The 15,546-nt window shown below is 32.8% G+C and overlaps 1 long non-coding RNA gene across 1 annotated transcript; it reads right to left on the reverse strand.

Annotated features, from left to right (window-relative positions):
• Positions 1 to 2,609: 2,609 nt before the first annotated feature.
• Positions 2,610 to 9,757, reverse strand: LOC131036992 (uncharacterized). The gene is made up of 3 exons (XR_009104164.2): positions 9,611 to 9,757; positions 2,939 to 3,290; positions 2,610 to 2,829 (listed from the first exon to the last, which is right to left on the reverse strand). It is a non-coding gene; the product is annotated as an uncharacterized LOC131036992 (long non-coding RNA).
• Between the last annotated feature and the right edge of the window lie 5,789 nt (positions 9,758 to 15,546).

A 15,546-nucleotide genomic window follows, 5' to 3' on the forward strand; every position in this document is an offset into this window, starting at 1 on the left:
TAGCAAATCCTACTACAAAAATAGTCCTTACATTCTTGGCAGGAACTTCGCTGCTTTTGCAGCTCTTGTTTCAAATGCTATGGACCATAGTTTCTGACTTGGATGCAAATTACTTAAGGAATTGGCCCCAAAGCACCCTAACCTATGATTTAAAGGGATATGATCTTCATTCAAGCAAAGCTTTAGTGGGTGGCCTGCTCTGTTAGAAAGACCTTGCCAAAAAATATGGATTTCTTTGTGTTTATATAGGTCTCAAGGGGTCCCTAAATGCCAAAGATGTCAGGATTCTCCTAGATGCCATCTCAACCCATAAAAGGGAATTGGGTGAATGCCTGTGTAACTGCCAAAATTATTAGATATGAAGCCCTGTTCCTCCTCATTACCCACAACTGCCATTCCCTGTCTCGTCCCTATAACCTAATCTATGAGGCAGAGATTGGCCCGATTACCAGCCACTTAATGGGGTAGGCAGAGTCGAAAACATGGCAGGAATGTACGACAACGCTCGTGGTCCATAGGGTGAGGTTGATCCTCATCGATAGGATTTTGTGTCAGATTATGTTTTCGTTCACGAACATGCAACAAATGGAGTTGGAAATGTGACTGCAGAGAATAGCCATGCCTTTGGCCTTGATGCTATTTTTGGTGCTAATGATCAAGAGGAAGCACATGATTCTAACACCAATGTGGACATGGAAATGGAGGATTACATTTTCTGCCACATAGAAGGTTTTAACATGTGGCTTTTCTGGTTCTAAATGAGATTATGTAGGCTATGCCAATTAAGTTTTCTTAAAGAGGTGTTTTGTTTTCATGGTGCATATTTGTTTTCATTATCTAGAATTTCATCGAGTTCTCTTTTTGTAAATTGTAAGAGACTCGATTCGATGTATCAGAGTAAGGGTAAGAAACCCCTGGTCTATGCTTAGATGTTTATGTTAAATTTTGTAAGGGATGTCTGTATTGACGAGATATTTTACTCAGACGATACCTAGATTAAGAAATATCAGCTCAGATGTAAGTAAAGCTGATAGATAGGATGGCTACTATTTATATATACTTTCTATTTGAAATATTTATTATCTGTAAGAGCATAGGCCTTTGGTCTATTGCTAGAAAAAAAACATTTCTTTAGTCAGGAACTCTAACTGCACCGCAGCCCTTGTTTGATTATAAGAACATATCATGAATAACTTTTACATGGAAGTCTGAATCACTTTGATGACTCATCAATATTGTAATAATAATTCATAAGCTGCTGACAGCTTTAAGAAGCCCCAGACATAAGCTGTTATGAAAAAGACTAGCTAGGATACATAAAAATAGTCTTCATTTTACATCCTCATATATGCAGGTGGATGACCAGCAAGTAAAGCTGGACAGAGTGTCGCAGCTGTTTTAAAGCAAGCACGTTTGATAAGTTTCTAATATTCTATAGACAAACAAAACCATAAATTGACAATTACCAAATAATTTATATATAACAAATGCCAATCCGGTTGTTGAAGTGGAATATATTGTTAATTAATGGCTCAAATAAATAAATCACTTGAAGGTTAGTTCAATGTATGCAAAAAATGGTCAGGGTTTCTTTTCGTAAATTCTCTTCCAGAAAACAACAAAAAGTGTAACAGATGATTCTATAAAATTTGAAACTCAACATATATTAAATGTCACCCTTAAAAATAAAAAATAAAAAATAAATGAAAATCAACTACAAAAGGATCGAATAAATACACAATCTTTTCAATGTTTTTAGTCCCAGCTTTCTTGTGGCTCATTTACATACTTTTCCCAGCAAGATTACAGTTATCATGTTATAAAATTCAAATTTTAAAGGTACAGGTCAAAACGGTGGTAACGGGCACAAACATGCTGATAAGCAGACATAGCAATCTCAATCTAGTTAATAATTATACCTAGTTGTATTCCATCTGCAACTTGTAAAGATACTCTGCTTCCTCTGTTAAAACACTCATTAAGCCATTTTCCGCTGTAACTACGCCACTTGAAATCTCTTGCCTCACTTGATCCGTTAGACTCAAAAACTGCAAGATCAAACTATTTAATAAAGAGTCTCATCTGCACACATTTTTCATAAATTAATTGATGGTATCTTGAAGGGATTGAAATAAAAATTTATGATATTAAATCAAACATGAGTAGAGATATATTGACGTAGATTGATTTAAATTAAAAGTTTTTGCATCGGTAAATGTCTCATCAGGATCAATATATTGTTGACTAATGATCTGTAGAACTAGTATACTTATATTAAAAAAATATATGTAAAATATGCAGAAGAGAATCATCTTACTAAGCATCAAGAATACAAATCAATTAAAGTCTTCCATGCAAAAATTTGTGAATCTAGCTAGAGACAAGTGGCGAGAGTTCTATTTTATTTGCAGTAATAAAATAACACTTCCACAAAAACTGAAACATGACAATTCATGCATTTACTCATCATTTGCATATCAAATTATTTTAAAAATTGATTTTTGTTTACAGATATTTTGATGTCATTGTAGATGCCTTTCGACATAATCAAATTCTCTTTCCAATAACCAAAAAGAATGTTAAGTCATGGAATTGCATAAAGTCATGGAATTGTATAGCCTTGTAAAAAGAAAAAATATCTAAACAGCAGTTTATCCTCATCCACCTTGTCCATGATGGTATGAGTTTCCTGGAGTAAAATCATCATCGTTGTCCTCCTCGCAGCCTTCATAAGATGATATCTCATATGAATTAGCCTCACTGCCCAACATTGATTGCCCTTCTGTTTCTGAGTAACTTTTTCACAACTAGTTCACATGCTTGACACCTCTAATACAATAGAACAAACAAAGTTGAAAATATCATTTTACCATATGGAAGTCTGTTTAAAAAGTCGTTAAGCTATCACCATTATACAGAAAATTAGCTAACAGTTTACCTTTGCAGCATATTACTTTTGAATCTGAAGTGTTGTTTCTTTATGCTGGTGGACTTCTTCCATGCGTTTTTCATGCAAATTTGTTGGACTTAGCATCCTCCTCTATCCTTCGTACAAGACTCCAGGAGGATAGAGGAGGATGCTAAGTCTAACATGAATCTACACGACTCCAGAGACGCCTGGTGGATGAACAAGACTGAGACTATAGTTGTACAGTAGACAATGGCCTCCGTATATTGAGACTTTTTCAGTTTAGGGTTCCTCAGCTACGGTGTTGGGGAAGTACCCTCATTCCAGCCATAAACCAGAGACGCCCGTCATGATTCCTACTCCATTAAGGAAAACCTAAAACCTGAAGCAAAGATTGAGCCATTCAAATCCATACGAATTTTCAAATGCTTCCATACACATACAAGTGAATGAGCAAGAAAATAAACCAGTTTTATCTAGTTCTCTTACAATCATGTCTATCAATACCAGTACTAAAACCTATACCAGATGAATTCTCATCCAGTTGATATGCTAATAAAATCGGGCGAAAAAAAAACCTGGGGTCGTTAGTATATGATTTATGTTGATAAGTGATGCTGCTCTAGCATGCAGCTCCATGCAACTCCAGTTTGGACATGAAGCTATCCATTCATCACCATGCATAAGCTATTTTTAGTTAATCGTTTTTTTTTTGTTTATTCAAGCAAATAAAGCATGTACTCCAGCATGCATGAATCCTTAGGACTATTTTTAGTTTTGCTTTTTGCATGAGTTTGTTTTTAGTAAATAAAGCATGTTGTGCATGCACTTATTGTATTCTTAATTTAGGGAGTAGTTTGCTTTTTTTAGTTTGAGAGTCTTAGTAGCTTTCCATGCAAAGCTAGGAATATATTTAGAAGTGCAGTTATTATTTATTCTTCTAGACTGCAAATTCTTTATATATACAGCCTCTATGTAATTTTTTAATTAAGCTTCAATAAAGATATTGGTGTTTTCTTCTTTTTGTTGTTATTGTTTGCTAATCAGTTGGTTCAGAGAGGATAGGTCAGGTTCAAAATTCTACAAGTGGTATCAGAGCAGGTAAAATTGTTTTGGATTAAAGTTTTATTGTCGGAATTTTGCCAAAGTTAATCATGTCGAATTCTAACCATATGCCCGTTCCAGAATTTGATGGGAATGATTATGATTATTAGTGTATTAAGATGCTGACCTTTTTGATTGGAAAAGATTTGTGGGAGATTATTGAATCAGGTTATGAAGAGCCAACTGATTGGAATGCCCTTACAGCCAATGAAAGAACAGCAAGAAAGGAAGCAAGGAAAAAGAATGCTCAAGCTTTGTTTCACATTCAAATAGCTCTTGATAAGAGCTTATTTCCAAGAATATCAGGAGCAACAACTGCCAAAGATGTCTGGAAGACTCTACAAGAAGCTTACCAGGGTAGTGATCAAGTTAAAGTGGTCAAGCTTCAGACATTGAAGCGAGAGTTCGAGAATTTGAAGATGCAAGAAGTTGTAAGTATAAGTGATTATTGTGTCAGAGTCAAAGATGTGGTCAATAAAATGGCTACACTTGGAGAAATTGTAAGCAATGAAGTTTTGATAAAAAAGGTGTTGAGATCTTTGACACCCAGATGGAATCATGTAGCAATAATCATAGAAGAAAGCAAGGATTTGACAAAACTACAGTTTGATCAACTGGTTGGATCCCTGATGTCTCATGAAGAAAGATTGAAAGATTCTTTTGAAGGTGTAGAGAAAGCATTTTCCTCTAAATTGCTAATCACAAAAAATGAAGATGCAAGCAGCAGTAGTGCCAAAATCAATCAAGGCCAAGGTAAAGGGCAAAGCCAAAATTCTTCAAGAGGTAGAGGAAGAGGTGGCACAAGAGGAAGTGGTGCTTTCAGAGGAAGAGGTAGAGGCAGATTTGATAAGAGAAATGTTCAATGTTACCATTGTAATAGGTATGGCCACTTTAAAAGAGAATGCAGATTGAAAGAAGGTAAAAGTGCTAACTATGCTCAAGAAAGTAGTGACAATCCTCCTGATCACTTATTTTTATCTTATGCCAAGGGTGAAAATACTAGTAAAGATGTTTGGTACCTAGATTCTGGATGCTCTAACCATATGACAGGGAATGAGAAGTTGTTCTCAACAAAGGATGGAAGTTTCAAATCCAAGATCCAGCTTGGTGATGATAAATCATTGGAGGTTGCTGCCAAAGGAGCTATAGAGGTCGAAACAAAAGAAGGTATAAAGAGTATTCATGATATTTATTATACTCCACAATTGAAGCACAATTTGTTAAGTGTTGGGCAGCTATGTGAGAAAAATTATAAAGTAGTCTTTGAGAATAAGACTTGTACTATCTATGATAAGAATAAGGATAATAGGGTGATCATTGTTGTTCCTATGACAAGAAATAGGATGTTCCCCTTAAGGTTTGGTGAACATAACAACAATTTGGCAAATATGGCTTATGAGGATTCAAGTTGGTTATGGCATCTCAGGTATGGGCATTTAAATTTTCATAGTTTGAAGTTTCTAACCTCACATGCATTAGTTTCTGGTTTGCCCAAGGTTGAGGAACACAAGGAGGTTTGTGAAGGTTGTGCTAAAGGAAAGTATGCAAGAGAAAAGTTTCCAAAGGGCAATGCATGGAGGGCTCATCACCCACTTCAGCTTGTTCATTCAGATATATGTGGTCCTATGCAGACTAAGAGTTTGGGTAAGTCATCATATTTCATCACTTTTATTGGTGATTACTCACGAAATTGTTGGGTATATTTTTTGAAGGCCAAAGATGAAGCCTTGGATACATTCAAGAAGTTTAAAGCCCTTGTGGAAAATGAGAAAGGGTGCAAGATCAAATGTTTAAGGACTGATCATGGAGGAGAATTTTACTCAAAGGCTTTCCAAAGTTATTGTGATTTTAATGGCATCAAGAGGCAACTTACTACTGCATACACACCTCAACAGAATGGAGTAGCTGAAAGGAAGAATCGTACTGTGGTTGAAATAGCAAGGTGCATGTTACAAACCAAGGGATTGAGCAATTCTTATTGGGGAGATGGAGTTGCTACAGTGGTGTACATCCTCAACCGTAGCCCCACCAGTGCACTAGAAAAGATGACTCCTTATGAAACTTGGTATGGTAAAAGGCCTAATGTTAATCATTTCAAAGTTTTTGGTTGTTTGGCTTATGTGCATGTACAGGATCAGAATAGATAGAAGTTAGATGCAAAGAGTGAGTCATGTATTTTTATTGGGTATAGTGAGAAAAGCAAGGCTTATAGATTGTATAATCCCCTCACTAACAAGCTTATTGTCTCAAGAGATGTGATTTTTGATGAAGAGGGAGTTTATGGTCATAAAAAAGGCCATGTTGAGAAGCCAAAATCTATTTTGAATGATGATATAATTGCTGATATTGATCATAAGCAGCCAACTAATGTTTCTATATCCAGTGGTTTAACTCCACCAAGCAACCCTTCATCAAGTTCTTTAGTACCAAGTTCAAGTCCAGCTTCTTCTCCAAGTTCTACAAGGAAAGTAAGGAGATTGAGTGATATCTACCAGAGGAGTGGAAATCAAGTACATGAAGAAAACCCAATAGGTGAAACAATGAATTTTGCTTTATTCGCCAAGGCTGATTTTGAACCATCATGTTTTGAAGATGCATGTACTAATGAGGTTTGGGTGAAAGCCATGGAAGAAGAGATGGATTCCATTCACAAGAATGATACTTGGGAGTTAACAGAACTTCCACATGACAAAAAAAGGATTGGCACTAAATGGGTCTACAAAACCAAATTTAACAATGATGGGAGTGTTGAAAGACACAAAGTGAGATTAGTTGCTAAAGGCTTCACACAAAAGTATGAAATTGATTATGAAGAGACATTTGCATCAATAGCAAGACAAGAGACCATAAGAATGCTGATTTCATTAGCAGCTCAAAAGAAGTGGAGCATACATCATATGGACGTGAAAAGTGCCTTCTTGAATGGGTACTTAGAAGAGGAAGTATATGTGGAGCAGCCACAAGGTTTTGAAGTGGAAGGAAAAGATAATTATGTCTACAAGTTGAAGAAGGCTTTGTATGGCCTCAAGCAAGCACCAAGAGCATGGTATGCCAGGATTGATGGATACTTTCAGGAGAATGGCTTCTAGAGAAGTAAGAGTGATCCTACCCTATACTACAAACAAGAAGGTACTGATATTCTCATCATAAGTTTGTATGTTGATGATCTTTTGTATATGGGTAGTAGTTCTAAGATGAAAGATGAATTCAAAGCTGCTATGATGAAAAAATTTGAGATGAAAGATCTTGGTCTAATGAAATATTTTCTAGGAATGGAGGTTTATCAAAGTAAGGATGAGATTTTCATTTGTCAAACAAAGTATGCACAGGATATGTTGAAGAAATTTAATATGACTGATTGTAACCTTGCCTCCACTCCAAGTGCTCATGGAGATTTGTTATGTAGAGATGATGGTGTTGATTTAGTTGATGAGACAGCTTACAGAAGTATTGTGGGGAGCTTGATGTTTCTAATCCACATGAGGCCTGATATTGCCTATTCAGTTTCACTTGTTTCAAGGTATATGACAAATCCATCTGAAATACATATGAAGGCAGCCAAGAGGATTTTGAGGTATGTGAAAGGGAATTTAAGTTTTGGTATTCATTACTACTCTTCTAAAAAGTTCAATCTTGTAGGCTTTAGTGATTCAGATTGGGGAGGTAGTATAGATGACCGTAAATCTACATCTGGAAATTGTTTTTCTTTTGGTTCTAGTTTAATTACCAGGAGCTCAAAAAAGCAAAGTATTGTTGCCCTCTCATCTACAAAAGCAGAGTATGTTGCAATTACCTCAGCAGGTACACAAGCTCTTTGGCTCAGAAAAGTTTTGGAAGAAATTGGAGAAAAACAAATTCAGCCTATAGTAATTTATTGTGACAATGTGAGTGCCATCAAGTTAGCTAAGAATCCGGTTCATCATAGCAGAACTAAGCATTTTGATTTGAAATATCACTTCATATGAGATTTGGTGCAAAAGAAGGATGTCGAATTGAAGCACATCAACACCCAGGATCAACTAGCAGATATATTCACCAAAGCGGTTGCGAAAGCTCAGTTTATAGCTCTACGAGATAAGATTGTCAGCCCTCTCAGCATCAAGGGGGGGGATGTTGATAAGTGATGCTGCTCTAGCATGCAACTCCATGCAACTCCAGTTTGGACATGAAGCTATCCATTCATCACCATGCATAAGCTATTTTTAGTTAATAGTTTTTTTTTTGTTTATTCATGCAAATAAAGCATGTACTCCAGCATGCATGAATCCTTAGGACTATTTTTAGTTTTGCTTTTTGCGTGACTTTGTTTTTAGTAAATAAAGCATGTTGTGCATGCACTTATTGTATTCTTAATTTAGGGAGTAGTTTGCTTTTTTTAGTTTGAGAGCCTTAGTAGCTTTCCATGCAAAGCTAGGAATATATTTAGAACTGCAGTTATTATTTATTCTTCTAGACTGCAAATTCTTTATATATACAGCCTCTATGTAATTTTTTAATTAAGCTTCAATAAAAATATTGGTGTTTTCTTCTTTTTGTTGTTATTGTTTGCTAATCAGTCAGGTTCAAAATTCTACAATTTAGAGGACTTACCGATGCAAAGATTACAAACAGAAACACACAAACGGAAGTTGATAAGGTTGAGCATTGATATCTGGCAGTGGAGGTGGAGTTCAGAAACGTTTCAAGTAAATGTCAAATCAAAATAGTACTGGTTGTACATACATAGATACAATTTATGTACCGTAATCAACAATATATGTTATGATGAAGTAAGTAGTTCTTTCTTTAGTAGCACACACAAGGAAAGCATTTGATATTTGATAAAGTCCATTGATACAAGAGCTTGGCGCCTCTGATCTTTTGCTTCCTTGTCTAAACGAAGTTGCTCTTGCTGCTGCTTCCATGCATCTTCCAATCGCTTATTCTACTTTTCCTCATGCCATCTCTTCCTTTTTGCTCCTTTTTGCTAACAAAGGTTCACAAAAGAACAGAGGCACAAAGTTCTGGTATCATTGGACTTAATTATATTTCAAGAAAAAAGATTTGTAGAAATGGGTATAGAAACTCAAATGTACTAGCCGGCTATAAATCTAGGTTTCACAACTTTGCCTGCATGGATAGAGTTTGAATGTCCACCAAAGCGTACGAAGACTGATTTCTTTTCAATATATCAGTTAATATAGTTAGACGATTTCTACAGGACATGCATACAAAATATGGATACGCCGAAAAGGTACATGATCTGTTCAAAACTCTGTTTTTTCAATCTGTAATGTCCACAGAGAACTCTAAAAAGACTCTATTTGAACGGTTATAATTTCCGTGATAGGCATGGATGCAAAATGCAGATATAAAGACAAAGCAATGAGCTTTTTTTTATAGAACATCATGAAGAGAGGTTTTCACAAGGAATGCAAAACATGCAGGATATTCACAAAAGAGAACTATATTAAAAAAAAAAAAAAAAAACTTTCAAGAGAATCTCAGAAAAGAAAATGGAAACCATCATCCTACAGTCAAATTATTTCCCTCCTATTTATGCCAAGATGGAGTCGTAATATTATAGATAAAACAATAAATTAATAGAGACGCACTTACCAGTAATTCTTTTGATCTACCTCTTCCTTTCACACTCGGCCTTCCTCCTTCCCCTTTTTCTCCCAGCAAAATAATCCTTTCTTTTCCCATGACGAAGAAAAGAGTACAGGTGGACACTATACTCCATATAATAGGAATTACTGGAGAGAAACAATGCTTTTGTAGGGTTTATTTCTTTTTTTCACCAGTAGTTCTTTATCTTTAACCCATTTTCACTGATTTGCGCCTTCTAACTAGCAGTTATCTCCCTTTATTCCCACATATTTAGATGCCAATTTGAAAAATTATTTTTCTTGTAAATTTCGTGGACACTCCTCCTTACCTTTAAATGTCGGCAAGTGATTATTAAGGTTTATTGTTGTTTAAGTTTTTAAATTGAAAATTTTATTTTATTTTTTAATATATAAATAATAATTAAAAAAATTTAATGTTATAATTAGATGTATTTTATTTGAAGATAGAGTATAAATTGATTATTAAAGTTTATAAGTTGATTATTAGTAGTTCTTACTTTAAAATAAGTATTCTAAAACTACTATTAAAAAAAAATCATATCTATTTCAAAATTATAACAAAATTATGGATTCTTAAAATTAATTAATAATTTGAATTTTCAAGGATTAGAAAATATAATTTTATAAATAAATAAAATACATATAAAACGTTTTTGTACAAAAATAGTATTTAAAATATATAAATATTTTTGTACTAAATTTGGTATTTTATATTTTACTTCTCAATTGAAATTTTTTATTTTATTTAGTTATTTATGTCATTTTTTAGTATAATTATTTGTTATAATGACTTTACTTTTTATTACTTAATTAGTTATTAATAAAATTCAATTGAACTAATAAAAAACAAATATTTCTTTTGTTTCTTCAAATATTTTTATTTTTCTAAAATCTATATGTAAAATTTTTAAGTTTAGAATATATAAAAATAATTTTATTTTTAGTGATTGGTTCATATAATTGGCCTCTTATACACAAATTCACAGAATCACTACTAATATCCAATTTTTTTACAAAATTTTAGATAACATTATTAAAAATTCATAGAATATGTGTAACCGTTCTCATATGAAACAAAAAGTGATACATCTTGCTTTGGATTTTTCAATGTCATTTAATGTTCTACATACGTCAGATTATGGATAGATTGCAAAACTCAAGAGGAAAACAATAAACATGAAATGCAGCCTATTCTCTAATGCTTTTCTATTTTGGAGCATCCCTACAATATCATAATATAATTTCATTTTATCAACGCAATTGTCCACATTGTTTGCTTTTCTATTTTGGAGCATCCTTACAATATCATAATATAATTTCATTTTATCAACCCAATTATCCACATTGTTTGCTTACACTTCAACTGTTAAAACATGGAGAAAGTTACACTGTTATGTGACAATTAATTGGAGTTGCATACTTCAATGATTTACCCATAACTACCAGTGTATATATTTTTTTAATTTTTTTTATTAAAAATACCATCGTAAGACCCACGGTTCCAATCTTCTACTACTTGCAAATCAAACTATTTTAAACCCATTTTGGTAAATAATTTTTTAATCATAATTAAATTATTATAATAATATCATCATAAGATTAATATCAATATTTACATTATATTGTTAAATAATAAATATATTAATAATTATTTTTATTTTAAAAATTATTATTAATTGTTATAAATATTAAAATAATATGATAGTTAAATTATAATCTATATTACATATTAATTATTATGAAATTAAAAAAATTAATTATTTGATATAGTGACCAATAATTAATTTTTCAACCAAAAAAATTCAAATTGAATAAATAAAATTAATTATAAATTATAAATTATAAATTTTCAACTCTTTTTCATTATTCTCTATAAATACTAACATGAAAATATTGTCACAATTGTTCAACTAAAAATTATATTTATATTAAAAAATATTTCTTATTAATATTATGTAATTATAATTGATAATTTCATCTATATATATTAATTTGTTAATAATCAATTGAAATCGACATATTTGCTATTTATATAATATATATTATATTTTAATAAATCTATTATATAGTTATATTTATTATTTATTATTGAGATATATTCTTAATTGTTAAATATTAAATAAATAAATAAATAATTATATTTATTTATTTATTATTAATGCTAAATTATTATTTTTTAAATTTTTAAATATTAATATTAATAATTATCATATTATATCAATGTTATATCATAATATTAAATCAATTCTATAATAATTAACTAGATTTGTTTAGTTGTGATTAATGCTAATTTTCTTATATTTTTATATTAATATATAAAATTTATATTCACAATTATTCTATTATATCAATATTATATGGCAAGTACTCGCGACTATGTGGCACTTGTTAAATTCTTATATTCATAACTAATTTTATATTCATATCTAGTTACATTTGAAATGGAGTTAGTGGATTCTATTCTTTAGGGGAAGTGAAGCCGCCACCCTCCCTAAGAATAGAAAATTTTTAGGAAAAGAAAATTATATTATATAAGGGATAGATATAGATATTGGGACAAAGGTACTTGCACAAAGACAACATGGTGAGAGAACACAAAAAATAATAACTTAATAACATTAGATGATAATATTTGCATATAGTAGGGAGGAAACAAAGGAAATCTCAAAATCTAAGAAACAAATAAACGTATGAGATTGCAACTCAAATTTGTCAATCATTAACAATATGTAGTGGATAAACAAATAATAGAGACATGCAATATTTTTTCTTTCTATTAAACCTAGAGATTACTTTTACAAAATAAACACTCTCAAATAAACTAACTTCTTACAGCTACTGATTACAAACTAATTTAAAACATTTTGGAGCTGCTCCCAAACACTAAACAATCTAGAGCTCCTCTAAGATTTCTTACAAACTTCATAGCTTCTCCAAGCTCTCTCTGACTCACATGTTGCTCACTTTGAGTTAGTGATGCATAGAGAAATCACTGTTCATCAAAAGACACAAAGTGCCTAGAGAAATCACTGCTCTTAGCACAAACAAACACACAACAACTATTGCACACTCTGAATCACTCAAGAGAACAAAAAACATTCATCTACTATTGCTACACTCTCTATTTAACATTGGAAAACATTCTTCCCTTTTGTCTTGGGGCTATCCACTCAAATTCCCCCTCAAAATTCAAATAAAATCACCTACCATTAATAAATTCAACTAGCCATTACTATTGCAATGTCAAGAGCAAGTTGGGGATGGAGATCCCAAAGTCTACACACAAATAACTTCTCAAAAACAACTCCTGATAGGAAGCTGTGCATGGAGGCTCAAAAGAAATAAATTTTCTAGCAATCCCTTTTTATCCCAAGTTGACAAATAAGATCATTCCTTATCTAAATCAACAATGCCCAAATTTTTTCTTAGGCACTCAAAATTGTCCCTACTCAATGGCTTCGTAAAAATGTTTGCTAACAACTGCTCTTATTGGTAAAAGTCCACTTTAATTTCACCATTCTCAAGAAATTCTTTGATAAAATGATATCTGATTTCAATGTGCTTTCTTCTTCCATGAAACGTAGGATTTTTTGTGAAAGCTAGTGATGAGACATTGTCACAATTAATAGTTGTTCCATCCTCTTGTTCTTCCTTCAAAGCTACCAAGATTCTTCTCAACCAAATAGGTTTACATGCTGCTACATTTGTTGCTATTTACTCTACCTTAATTGTAAATAGGAAAATAATGGGTTTCTTCTTACAAGCCCATGAGATTACACCCGAACCCAAATGAAACACTTAGCCCATTGTGCTCTTTTGATCATCTACTCTTCTTGCCCAATCACTGTCTATGTAACCAACTAGTCTAAAATCATTTTTTGTATCATAAAAAATGCTATATCCCTTGGTTTCATTCACATACCTTGAGATTATTTTACCCACTTGCCAATGGGAGTCCTCTAGAGTCTCCATAAATCTAGAAATCAAACTCACTACTTACATTATATTAGGCCTAGTCGCCATCAAATACTTCAAACATCTAACCAAACTCTTGTGCATGGTCAGATCTACATTGTTGTTGCAATCTTCCTTGCTCAACCTAAGGCCTAAAGCTGTTGGTGTTGGTGCATGTTTTCTTCCTTGCATTGTAAATCTCTTCAAGATTTCATTTACATATTTTTCTTGAGAAATAAAAATATCATGCATTTTTTTTACTTCTATGCCTAGAAAATATCTCAAGAGACCTAAATCTATCATCTAAAACTCTCTTTTCAAGACCTCTTTGAAATCAACAATGAGGAAATAACCATCCCCAGTGAAAACTAAATCATCTACATACAAGACAATAATTAGAATCTTACTATTAACTACCTTGATGTAAAGGGTGGTCTCATCATAGTTTTTGCTAAATCCATTGCTCATCAAATATGAGTTAATCCTATTTTACCATGCCAATGGAATTTACTTAAGCCCATAAATAGCCTTCTTCAGCCTATATACCTTTCCTTCATGATTTGAAACCATATAAAATTCCTCTTCCAACACTCCATTCAAGAAGGTAGACTTCACATCCATTTGAAACACCTTCCATTTGTGATGGATTGAAATTGCACTATGACTACCTATAGGTTTTCCATCCTTACAATTGGGGCATACATCTCATCATAATCTCTCCCAAATTTTTCTTTGTACCCCTTGACAACTAATATTTCCTTATGCCACTCTATTCTTCCTTTAGTATTACTCTTGGTCCTACAAACCCATTTCACCCCAATAACTTGCTTGTTGGGAGGCAAATCAATTATCTCCCAAGTTCTATTCCTTTATATTGCATCTATTTCCTCATCCATGGGCTCACACCATTTCTCTTCTTTAATAGAATCCTCAAAATAAATTGGATCACTATGAAAATAATGAAAAATTCAGAATTTAATCAAATCTATCATTATACCTTTCATTTTGGTAATTCTCCCTTAGAATCTTGGTCTTCTTTGGCATTGAGGAGGTGAGAGTGAGGTTTAAACTCTCACTACTTCTATTGTTCTAGTGTGAAAAGTCTAATTAGAATAATTGGCAGCTCTCTAGAGCCAATCCTCTTGTAGTCTTTGGTTTCTTGCCTTTTTGCCTATTTGCATCAGGAGCTATCCAACATTGTCTGGAGCTCTCTCAGACAAAATTATGAGATAGTCTATTGAATTTCTTATGCCTCTTGATACTCATCATCTTCATCATCAATGCACACTCCATCTGAGGTGTATTAAGAGGTGTCTACCTAGCCATCCCATGATTCATTCTCAATGAACTCCACATCTCTACTAATGGTTATATTTTTGGTGATGAGGTTATATAGCCTACATGCCTTCGACTCAACACTATAGCCAACAAAAATTCACTTCTCACCCTTGTCATCAAACTTTTTTCTCTTCTCCTCTAGCACATGAGCATATCCCACACACCCAAAAACTCTTAAGTGCTCAATGGTCCACTTGAATTTTGACCAAACTTTTTGAGAGATCTTGTCGTGAACCACCTTGGTTGGACTTCTATTTATCATATAAATAGTTGTTTCTAAACCTCTCCTCAATACTCATTTGGGAGTCCTATTGCCTTTATCCTGCTCCTTGCTAGATCTCCTTGTTGGTTTTATTCTTCATTTTATCCACCGCACTTTATTATAGAGTATAAGGATTTGTTAACTCCTTTATGCCATTTTTCTTGGAAAAATGTATAAAAGTATTGGAGGTATACTCTACCCCATGATCTAACCTTAAGACCTTGATAATATGTCCACTCTCATTTTTAGTTCAGGCTTTAAATAATAAAAACTTATCAAATGCTTTAGACTTATGCTGCAAAAAATAAACCCATGTTCTACGGTTGGAATCATCAATCAAGGTCATAAAATATTATCTCTTGTCAATG

This window comes from Cryptomeria japonica, chromosome 11 (genome assembly GCF_030272615.1).
Source record: "Cryptomeria japonica chromosome 11, Sugi_1.0, whole genome shotgun sequence".
Lineage (NCBI taxonomy): Eukaryota > Viridiplantae > Streptophyta > Pinopsida > Cupressales > Cupressaceae > Cryptomeria > Cryptomeria japonica.